At 39.6% G+C, this 12,334-nt stretch overlaps 1 long non-coding RNA gene across 1 annotated transcript in view; it reads left to right on the plus strand.

Annotated features, from left to right (window-relative positions):
• The first annotated feature begins 623 nt into the window (after positions 1-623).
• Positions 624-12,334, plus strand: part of LOC116576336 — a 41,989-nt gene continuing 30,278 nt past the window's right edge. Inside the window, exons 1-2 of the long non-coding RNA XR_004280111.1 lie at positions 624-1,151; positions 7,212-7,320. This is a non-coding gene — a long non-coding RNA (uncharacterized LOC116576336). The remainder of the gene's footprint in view (positions 1,152-7,211; positions 7,321-12,334) is intronic.

A 12,334-nucleotide genomic window follows, 5' to 3' on the forward strand; every position in this document is an offset into this window, starting at 1 on the left:
ACTACTGTGTAATTCCCAAGTTGATCCCATCACACAAACGGATGTGAAATTTCAACTGTTACAAGAGTACCAAGAAGTCAGACGATGGTGGGATTATGTGTTCTGGAAGTTATGACCAGATTTAGGTTGAAACAGATAGCAGCTCCTGTAGTCACACTTTTCTTGAGGAAGCCAGGCCTGATCTGATGGAATTCTCCCGAGGGTATAGCAGGAAGCATGATTAGTGTTTTTCCAGGATCCTTACCCATCATAGCAGCAGCCCTCGGGGGAGAGGGGGACAGAAACTTTTCTTTGGAAAAGGTACTTTCTTCCTTCTTGCTTCCTTCCCCAGGAATAGTCTACTTTCTCTGTCTTTCTATGGCCTGGTTTGATTTTGTGATTGGGACGGTGTTTTCTGTTTTTATACGCTGTGTATAAGCTCACCATAAACCTGAGCCAAACCGATAACCTTTAAGTTATCTGCAAATCTTTTTTTTTTTTTTTAAGATTTTATTTATTTGACAGAGATCACAAGGAGGCAGAGAGGCAGACAGATGGGGGGGGTGGGTGGGGAAGCAGGCTCCCTGCTGAGCAGAGAGCCTAATTCAGGGCTTGATCCCAGGACCCTGGGATCATGACCTGAGCCGAAGGCAGAGGCTTTAACCCACTGAGCCACCCAGGCACCCCTTATCTGCAAATCTTGAGACAGGTCTCTGTAAGGCCTTATGTTTTCAAATACTAGAAGTGTTGTTGGTTGGGAATTTGTGTAAATCAGGGCGCGTGGTTGCAAAGAATAGAAAGGATTCTCAAATCAACTTCATAGAAGAGATCTATTTGTTTGCTCACATACCTGAAAGTCTGAGATACAGCTGATTTGAGGTATAGTTGGGAACAAGGGTTTAAATGACGCTAGTGGTTTTCCTCTCCGTTTCTTATCTCTGTTTATGTTAACACCTTATCCTCTTTTTCTTGTAATATAGAAAAGTTTCTACCATGTGACTTGGGAAGATGACAGTTAAGCAGCCTCAAATTTAAATCTTCCCATGTCTGTGACTCCAAAGATAAAGAGAAAATATACGTTACCTGAACGACTTAACAGGCACGTGGAGGACTCTGATTGGCCCATGGTGGACCTTGTGCTCAGCTCTGTTGGTGAATCACTGTTGCTGGAGGTATGGGAGACCCTGACTGATTTCACCAGGTTCCTTGCTCCCACCTGTGGCAGAGTGCTGCCATATGTAGGTGACCTTCCTCAAAGAAGAGGGAGTGTGCTGTTACCATACAGGTTTAACGGAAAAAACTATAATTATAACATTTTGTATCTACAATCATGAGGTAGAAAAGAGGAGGTAGATCTGCCCTTGTTTTCGTTATGTTCTTGACTCAATAACCATATTCAATCATAGCTCTTCAAACAGACAGTGGATACTCTTTCACTGCATCTTGGTTTTTAAGTTAGTGTTTGGCAAGATATATTTGGCAATTGGCAATCATACACAGGCACATACAGTATTATGAGATTTCATTGTGAATCATGCTCTTGATTGAGTGGTTCATTCATTCATTCAGTCACTCATTAACTCATTCTTACTTCCAACAACATTTATCAAATACCTAGTATAGGCCATTTATAGAAAAAAAGAATCAGGGGTGCCTGGGTGGCTCAGTTGTTTAAGTGTCTGCTGTCAGCCCAGATCATGATCTCTGGGTGCTGGGATCCAGCCCCCCATTGGGCTCCCTGCGCTATAGGGAGTCTGTTTCTACCTCTGCCTTTCCCCCTGCTAGTGATTTCTCTCTCTCTTTCTTAAATGAATAAATAAAATCTAAAAAAAAAAAGAAAAGAAAAAGAAAAAAGAATCATAGTATCTGTCCTCATCAAACTTAAAGTCTGTCAAAAGAGAAAGACAATCAGCTCTACACACAGACACACACACACATACACACACAACTTGAAATTGTTTTGAATGCTCTTAGATTATATAACAAAAATGGACAGTTGCTTTATGCTGGCATATTAGAGAAACCTCTCTCAAGAGGTTACATTTAGGTGGAGTCTTGAATAATGAGTAGGAATCAGCCAGTTAAGAGTATGGGGAAGAGCTTTCAGAGAGGAGAAACAGCATGTGTGAAGTACCCAAACTGGAAAGAGAGTCCTGAACGAAATCTGTTGTATCTGACTGACGAGAATGAGGAGCATGAAATATGAGGCAAAAGATGAAATAGAAGATCATGCAAGACCTTACAGGCTGGGCTAAGAAGTTAGCATTTTAGTTACACACCCAGTGGGGAGTCCCCAAAGGGTTTAAACCAAAGCAATGATACAATTTGATTTATGTTGACAAAAATCATTCTGGTTCATTCATTCACATATTTATTTAGGCTATAGGTTATGGAAAATTGGAATAAGACTGTCTGGGCTTGAAGTCTAATTCTGTTTTTTGTTTTTTTGTTTTTTTGTTTTCCATCAAGTTACTTTATTTTTATTTTTTTGAAATTTAATTTAATTTTTTTCAGTGTTCCAAAATTCATTGTTTATGCAGCACACCCAGTGCTCCATGCAATATGTGCCTTCCTTAATACACACCACCAGGCTCACCCAACCCCTCCCCCCCACCAAACCCTCAGTTTGTTTCTCAGAGTCCACAGTCCACAGTCTCTCATGGTTCGTCTCCCCCTGATTTCCCCCAACTCCCTTCTCCTTTCCTTCTCCCAGTGTCCTCTATGTTATTCCTTATGCTCCACAAGTAAGTGAAACCATATGATAATTGACTCTCTCTGCCTGACTTATTTCACTCAGCTTATCTCAATTTCCTTTTTTAAGATTTTGTTTATTTATTGTTTATTTGACAGAGAGAAAGAGAGAGAGAGCGTGTGCAAGGGAACACAAGCACAGAGAGTGGGAGAGGGAGAAGCAGGCTTCCCACAGGGCAGGGAGCCCGATACAGGGCTCACTTCTAGGGCCCTGGGATCATGACCTGAGCTGAAGGCAGGTGCTTAAAGGCTGAGCCACCCAGACACCCCAAATTCTGTCATTTATTACTTGTATGACCCAAAATACTTTTCCTACCTGTTTGTGCCTCAGTTTCTTCATCTGTAAAATGGGGATAGCAACAGTAACTGCCTCATAAGTTTGTTGTGAGAATTAAAAGATATATGAAATAACTGGGTGATGGGCATTAAGAAGGATACATGATGTAATGAGCACTGGGTGTTATATACAATAGACGACTCACTGAACTCTACCTCTGAAACTAATAACACACTATATGTTAATTAATCAAGTTTAAATAAAATAAAATAAAATAAAATAGACAAAAAAATATGTGGTGTTTAGAAAAGTACTTAGAGTATGGTGTTATCTAAGTGTTTACTATTACCACTACTACTATTATTATTAAACATAATAATGCTGTGTGCCAAGGATTGAGGAAGTAGTAAATGGTCTTGGCAAAGGGTGAGAGTGTCTACTCACTAGAGAATTTGTAGTAAGATTGTCAGACAGTGTTTGGTACTATATGAATGAGTGATTATGAGTTACAGGGCTTCCAATGTGCCTCCATGTTTTATAATTATCCAGACAATTGTCTATGGATTTCAGGTTAGACAGACTGACCTGGATTTCAGTCCTGGCTTTGCCTCTTACTAACCAAGTATCTCCATTCAATAAGTCTCACTTTCATTATCTATAACATGGGGACATTAAAGCACTGATAGGTGGGGTGCCTGGGTGGCTCAGTGGGTTAAGCTGCTGCCTTTGGCTTGGGTCATGATCCTAGGGTCCTGGGATCGAGCCCCGCATCGGGCTTTCTGCTCAGCAGGGAGCCTGCTTCCTCCTCTCTCTCTGCCTGCCTCTCTGCCTGCCTCTCTGCCTGTTTGTCATCTCTCTCTGTCAAATTAAAAAAAAAAAAAATCTTTAAAAAAAAGAATAAAAAAAAAGCACTGATAGGTAGTATCACTATAAGAATAAACAAATTTAAATATGTCTGTTATGTATGTACAACTATGTATGTGTGAAGAATTTAGCATACTGCCCACTTTATGATAAATACTCAATAGATGGTAGTTATTACTAATCTTAAGAAGTAGTGATATTGCTATATATTTTTTTCAATACAAGTCACTATGCTTTATTTTTGTATCATTTTGACACACACTCTGAGTTGTTAAGAATTTGGATTCAATACACAAAGATGGACTCAAAATGGATAAAAGACCTCAACGTGAGGCAGGAATCTATCAAAATCCTAGAGGAGAACATAGTAACCTCTTCAACATTGGGCACAGCAACTTCTTTCAAGACATGTCTCCAAAGGCAAAGGAAACAAAATCAAAAAATTATGACTTTATCAAGGTCAAAATCTTCTGCACAGCAAAGGAAACACAGTCAACAAAACAAAGAGGAAACCCACAGAATGGGAGAAGATATTTACAAATGACACTACAGACAAAGGGCTGATATCCCAGATCTGTAAAGAACTCCTCAAACTCAACTCTCAAAAAACAGATAATCACGTCAAAAAATGGGCAGAATACATGAACAGACACATGTCCAAAGAAGACATACAAATGGCTAATAGACACAGGAAAAAATGTTCATCATCACTAGCCATCAGGGAGATACAAATCAAAACCACATTGAGATACCACCTTACATCAGTTAGAATGGCCAAAATCAGCAGGACAGGAAACTTGTGTTGGAGAGGATGTGGAGAAAGTGGAACCCTCTTACGCTGTTGGTGGGAATGCAAGTTGGTGCAGCCACTTTGGAAAACAATGTGGAGATTCCTTAAGAAGTTAAAAATAGAACTTCCTTATGACCCTGCAATTGTACTACTAGGTATTTACCTCAAAGATAACAGATGTAGTGAAAAGAAGGGCCATCTGTATCCCCAATGTGCATAGCAGCAATGGCCACAGTCGCCAAACTGTGGAAAGAGTCAAGATGCTCTTCAAAAGATGAATGGATAAAGAAGATGTGGTCCATATATACAATGGAGTATTATGTCTCCATCAGAAAGGATGAATACCCAACTTTTGTATCAGTATGGATGGAACTGGAGGAGATTATGTTGGGTGAAATATGTTAAGCAGAGAGAGTCAATTATTGTGTGGTTTCATTGACTTGTGGAACATAAGGAATAACATAGAGAACATTGGGAGAAGGACAGGAGAAGTGAGTTGGAGGAAATCGGAGGGGAGACAAACCATGAGAGACTGGACTCAGAAACAAACTGAGGGTTCTGGAGGGCAGGGGATGGGAGTGTTGGGTGAGCCTGGTGGTGGGTATTAAGGAGGGCATCTATTGCATGGAGCACTGGGTGTGGTGCATAAACAATGAATCTCAGAACACTAAAAAAATAAAATTTAAAAAAACCCACAAGGAACAGAAAAAAAAGAATTTGGGTTCCTTTTTAGCTGCTTAAACTATACCTTGAAGGGAAAGAATACACACAACTATTGCTGTAGTTATGTTTAGGTAGGGCAATTTAAAAAAGCAGAATAGAAATAAGGATAGATTTATGTGTTTTACTAAAAATACTTAAAGAATTTTTAAACTATTGGTGGTGAAATAGGTTTATAAGTTATTTGCATGTTAAAAATAATTATTGAGGGGCAAGTGTGTGGTACAGTGGGTTGAGCATCTGACTGTTGGTTTCGGCTCTGGTTGTGATCTCAGGGTCTTGGGATCCAGCCCAGTATGGGGCTCCAAGCTCAGTGCAGAAGCTGTTTAAGATTCTCTCTTTCCCTCTGCCCCTCCCTCCTGCTCTCTCTCTCTCTTTCTAAAATAAATAAATATTTAAAAAATAATTATTGATAGGAAAATAAAATAATGGCATACTCTGAAAATATTTTCTTATCTGATAAAAAATTAACACTTCTAAAACATACATGTGCAGCTTTAAATTTTATCCTCTTCTTTCATTATTTATAAGGAAACAAATGCTTCATGGATTTTACAAAGCACACGTTTGCTCTGTAAAGGCAAAGTCTAATTTGAAAATCTGTTTGTCATTTCAAACCTGTCTTCAGATCTACCCTTCTAATTTCCATTCTTGTCTCTAACTGAACACACCATGCAGATGCTAGAGGCAGATGGATTTAAATTGAATTATGATCCAACATAGATGGAGAGTGAAATAGGAAAAGAATAATTCCATTTGTATAGCAATAAGTTACCATTAAATCTGGCTTTATGATGTTTAACTTTGAGATACCCTGCCCAAACACAGTTGATTGATAGGATTGAAATTGAAACCACTGATGGTTTAACCTCAGTCTATAAATCAGAGGTAAGGATTATGGTGCTATGGTCATTTTCTTTATTGCTTGGTGTGGGAAGAAGGTAAACAGACTTTACTGGGTCTGCGGGTCTGGGTACCTTGCAGGTATACAAATAGGAGATGAGAGGACTGATCTCAAGGAGTTCATGTGCCGATGGCTGGTAGAATACAACTTACTCGAGGAACAAATGAGCGCCAGATTCTTGCAAGTAGATGGGTTGTAGAATGGAGAACAAGCACAACACAGAAAAAAGAAGGTCATGCAAGGGAAACATGAATTATAAGATGAAATTCTCAGCAAATACCCGGCAATTTTGCTGCATTCCACAAGCCAAAACCATTCCTTTCTTGTTAGACTTGTCAACACAATCGACCAAGGGAGGTTTTTCAGTATTAAAAAAATTGGAAGAATAAAGACTCATGGGTTAAAAAAAATTTTCCTGATATCCAGTTGTGCAGGAAACGCATATCTCATAAAGAAAGGAAATTTATACCTCTACCTATTTCAGGCCCCAAATGATCCTCTTAAAAACCCAAATGTGTAACCTAGATATTTGGTATGAAAAATCTAAAAGAAAGATACACTGTGTCTCTCTTAAAATAAAATTAAAGATTTATTCCAACATTGTTGTATTTGCTAGTCAATTTAGTTCTTTTTCCACCTCCATACTTTCTCCTAGACCATTGGGATATCTGCTAACTCTATGATTTCTCTCTTGTTTTTCCTGTGTTTCTGCTAAACTTATTTTCATTATTCTGGCTATTTTCAGTGCCTACTGAAACTAAACAATTATAGTCCAGTGGTTTACTGAACTGAAGTATTCTTTCATGGGTGAAAAACTAAAAATGAATGAGGGGGCACCGACATAGTGTTGTCAATTTTTTGTATTATTAATGATAGACACAAAAAGAATTGTATAGATTTTACTTATTTCTCTTATTACTTCTTAGACTGGTGAAAATTTATTACTGGCTGACCCCAACCTGGGAATCCACTTCGGGTCACTCTAATCTGAAAGAATTAGTCCCGAGGATCTAAAACTTCAAGCTCTGAAAAAAGGTTAGTTCTCTTTTTTGTTCCATGATTACAAAAAATGTACATTAAAAAAACTTTAAAATGGTGTTTACTTTTTGGTTAAAATATATAATTTTCAGTGGCTTCTTCATGAAGCAATTTTTAAAAAAGATTTATTTATTATAAAGAGAGAGCATATGTGAGCCATGGGAGGGGCAGAGGGAAGAAAGAGAGAGAGAGAGAAAGAATCCTCAAGCAGACTCCCCGTTGAGCATGGAGCCCAACTTAGGGGTTGATCCCAAGACCCTGAGATCATGACCTGAGCTTAAATGAAGAGCTGGCCGCTTAACTGACTGAGCCACCTAGGTGCCCCCATAAAGTCACTTTTGAAGATGGCTTATATTTTCATTATCTAGTCCCCATCTACTGTTACAACCTGTTATTTTTACCACTTCTTGCCTCCCTATGTGGGTCTCCATATACACCCATCTGAGAACCAGTCCTCCTGGGTTGTCGGTTTTCTTCTGCTTTAACATATGGTATTCTCTCTGAGAGGCTTTGGTTTAAAAGCCAATTCAGAAGCCACATCTTAGGGTAAGCCTTTCTAGGAGCCTCCAGGCAGAGCTAGTGGCTTCTCCCTCAGTGCTTTCATGAATATACACTATATGTGTATCTCCCCTCAAATAACTCCTATAATATTGTATGGCAATGTTTTATATACAAGTTCTCTTCTACAAGAGCTTCTTGAGGACAGAAACTATATCCTCTTCAATTCTTATTCTACAAATAGTGTGCATTGCTGGAAAGTGAAAATATATTAGGCAAAAGCAATCTACTCTATGTTTTGAAATGATAATCTTTCTTTTAATTGGGATCTTTCTTAGGCAAAACTGGTTTGCACCGGCTTGTGTGGGCAAAAGGAAATAGTCTCCCCCCAGCCCCACCCCCGGTCATGAATTCTGCCTCTCCCTACCCTACTACCATCAACCCACAGAAGACAGGGTGATTAGAGTCATGTGTTTTTGTTAATTTAAAGTAACATTCTCCACCTCCACATCTATCTATGTATGTGTGTATATATATGTTATTTATACATATACAAATAATTAAAAAATATCTTGATGGATATTATATACTCACACACCAAAGTAAACAATACTTATAGGCATGTATTTTCATTTATTATAACTCTCTTTCTGTGCCACTAAATGTCCTTTTGTTTGATCCTTTTTAATAGATGCATAAACTAGATGGCTGTATCTTATTTGGAGTTTTTATTCTCTGGCACAGCGTTTGGAATAAATATTTGTCGAACGAAGGACAAAACATTTCCTCAGTACTTTTACTTAAGTGTGATTTGAGAATCTAATGAGTCCATCACTGACCTTACACACAGGCTCCAATGGGAAAACAGGAAGGAAAATGAAAGGGAAGTGGTGGCGAAGGGGTGACTCATTCTGTTTTTGTGTTCTCTCTTATCATAAGGTAGAAAACAGTGAAAAAAAAAAAAGATGTGGTTTCACAAAACATCATCATCATTTCCTTACTAAAATGACAATGTAGCAACAGATGATTTTGAAAATTGATTTGGGTGCCCGGATTTTATGCTCTTGACGCAGGATGCAACAGTTACCTTAACCAAAACATTACGTTTACTGTGGTATTAAGAATTCTGACATCATATTATGAAATAAAGTAATGGAGAGAATAATAAATTAATTTGAGACATCTTTAAATATATGTATGGAGCATTATATTACTGGAAAGAGGGACGCAATTGGGAAGGACCTACCCTCCGAGTATTTAAGACTGGTTAACAGTCTTAAATAGGATAAAGATCCTACTTTATCTCCAAATGTCTTCCTTAAATTCTTTCAACCTTTTCTTGCCACCTTGAACTGCTTCTTCCCTCTGCTGCTTTCCTCATGCACCTGACTGCCTCGTGATTTGAATAGAATGTGAAGGCTTCAAAATTCCAGCTCCAAACCATCATTAATTATACTAGACCTGCTGCTGCCTAGAGGAAACCCCCAGCCTTCATCTTCTCCAGGCTTTGTGCATGAGCCATTGTTCTGAATAGGGAGGGAGGGAGGGCTTTTACTTTGACTGTTCCTCCAAACAGGGTTTACGGAATAGCTGTGGCCACTTAACTGGTGTGAGTTGCTTGCTCAAAAGCCAGCCTCTTTTTTTCCTTGCTAGGAAAGTCCTGACTTTGTTTAGACGTTCACCTCTCTGCACTTGACTCAACGGTAAAATCCTGGTTGCTTTTGGCAATCCCGTTCACTTTCAGAGGTTGGTTTAGGAATGAATGTATGATGTGGTTCAAGCCAAATGTGAAGACTGATGGACAGCTCATGGGATGGGTCTCCTCATTCTCAGCAGGAGGGCAGGGGTGCAATAGTCTCTCTTCTTATACTGGACGCTGTGGTACCCGCAGTGATTGATGGCAGGAGCCACAGAGGCCACCTTGTGACATGGAGGGAGACCCAACCCCACCTGGGAAGGATGGCACAATAGAGCAAAATGGAAAAAACAGGGTTCCCTAATGAATCTGACAAACATATCCTGGAAGTACCTACCTCTGGACTTCTTTCTCACATGAGATAGTAAATTGTCTGACTTGTTGAAATTGAGGTTGTCTGCTCCTTGCATTCAGAAGCATCCTTACTGCTAAACTCTCGTTAGGAAGCCCTAATCTTGATGTAGGACCCTTGGCAACTCAGTTAATTTTTGACTCCAATGGTTTTATATATATAAACCCCATTCTCTTTCCTTTCTCCAATCAAAAATTCCACTTAATACAAAATGCTGTAAAAAAGTGGTGAATAAGTAATTAGACTTCACCACTTGACCAAATTCTGTACCTTTCCAACTTTGGATACTTTCTTCATTGCTTCTGTTCATCCACATTGCAGAGCTCATGGGACACATGTGGGTTTTACTATTAATGAATCTTTACCAATACTATTCCATCTATGGAAAACAACTTTTTAAAAAAAGATTTTATTTATTTATTTGACAGACAGAGATCACAAGTAGACAGAGAGGCAGGCAGAGAGAGAGGAAGGGAAGCAGGCTCCCCGCTGAGCAGAGAGCCCCATGCGGGGCTCGATCCCAGGACCCTGGGATCATGACCTGAGCTGAAGGCAGAGACTTTAACCTACTGAGCCACCCAGGCGCCCCGGAAAACAACTTTTTGCTGTACTTATTTATAGTGAAACTACATCCCTTCTTCAAATTTAGTCCAAAACCTATTTACTTCCAACATTCCACCAGCCCAAATAACTTCTGTCTGTGGACTGTACGTTGTTTGAACCAATCTTTTTGAAATTATCCTTCTCTGCGTGTATACAGTATCAGTCTCCTCAAATAAATAGAAAGCTTCTTTAAGGCACAAGTGAAATTGTTTTTGTTAAATGATTCAGGGAATCATGCATTTTTCACATTAGTGTCTCTCCCGGTACATTGCTTCTTAGGTAGCAGGTGTTTCGTACAATTTGTCAAGTTGGTCATGTGTGAAATGAAAGGATAGGATTAAGTGATACTTTGGATCATTTCTGACTCTAAGGGACAGAGCTGATGATATCTAAGGTGAAGTGAAACCGTGGTTCTTAGAGATACATAAAAGTTTGAGTGTTGAAAAGGAAAGAAAAGAAAACCATAAATGTGGGTGGTGGTGAAATACTTTCTTTTTAGATTAGTGTTTTTGAAACTATACTTTTATTTTTGGAGAACTTTACTCATGATATTTATTTTTTGGAGTAGCTCTTTGCAAATGCAGAAAGTCCCTTTGTGATAAAAATAGTCTTTCATAATACGTAACCAGTCCTAAATCTTTTACAGTCCTGCCCATATTGTGGGCTTTATTGTAGCATTATCCGTTCTTGTTTTAAACTTTGCACATGTTGGACTTGGAGGGGGATTTGCTTTGCTTAAGGGAAACACTCCAATGGGCTATTTTTGAACTTGCTTTGACATTTAGATTTGGAAATACTGTGTTTCCAAGATACTTATGCCCAGATAAGCTTGCAGTGCAGATGTAAAAGCATATCAAGTCAAAAATTTTAATGATCTGCTAACATGATCTTTCACAGGACAGTTCCTATCGTGGAACTATCTTTGTGTAGATTAAATGGTAAAAATTAATACAAGATGGGGAGAAGTATGGAAGGTTCAAGGACTAAAACTTTTCCCTTAATTACTTACCTCACATTCTCATCTCTAGGGTTTATGGACATAGGAAAGACACATACTCACAACTCCCAGAGACTCTGTGTTTTGTTTTAGCTTAACGATGGATCAAATCTCTGCTTGTTTTTCCACCAGTACTTAAATTAGTTCTAATGGCTCACATGAGAGCTGGCAGAGGTGCACATTTACTGCTTGGAAGGTCCCAGCGAGGAGAAGAAATGGAGGTGGGATGCGGAGGAAGCCCTGGGAGGGTGAGGAAGCAGGAGTGGTGAGCTTCGTCGCTTCCCCGATCAGCCACAGGAAGTGGAGCCCTTGCCCAGCTGCAGCACGCCCCCTGTGTGCTTTTCCAGAAGCAGGCAGAGCCTGGGGAATCTGGCAGAGCTGCCTGCAGCTACGTCCAGGCAAGTGCCGACCGCAGAACTGGAAGAAGTGGAAGGCACTCCTAAATACGTGTGTTATACTGAGTTCTGTTTCTGTCTGAGGGCCATTGTTTCACAATGAAAAGGAGCCAGTAAGCCAACCTCTAGTTTATAGTTTCTATAAAACGCAAGGGCTCAATATCATCGTATCTTTGCTCACGTTATTCCTTCTATCCAGAATCGTCCTGGCTCCCCCCACGTGACTCCTAACCTTTCCTATAAATTTAGGAGCACGTAAGCACTCTTTAAAGTTTCCTTTGTCTGGGGCGCCTGGGTTAAGCATCCGACTCTTGATTTAGGCTCAGGACATGATCTTAGGTCATGATCTCAGGATCGTGAGATTGAGCCCATGCAGGGCTCTGGGCTGGGCATGGAACCTGCTTAACATTCTCTCCCTCTCCCTCTGCCCACCTCCCTCCCACCCTTGCGTGCTCTACTCTCTCTCTCTC

Source organism: Mustela erminea, chromosome 17 (assembly GCF_009829155.1).
Source record: "Mustela erminea isolate mMusErm1 chromosome 17, mMusErm1.Pri, whole genome shotgun sequence".
Taxonomy (NCBI): domain Eukaryota; kingdom Metazoa; phylum Chordata; class Mammalia; order Carnivora; family Mustelidae; genus Mustela; species Mustela erminea.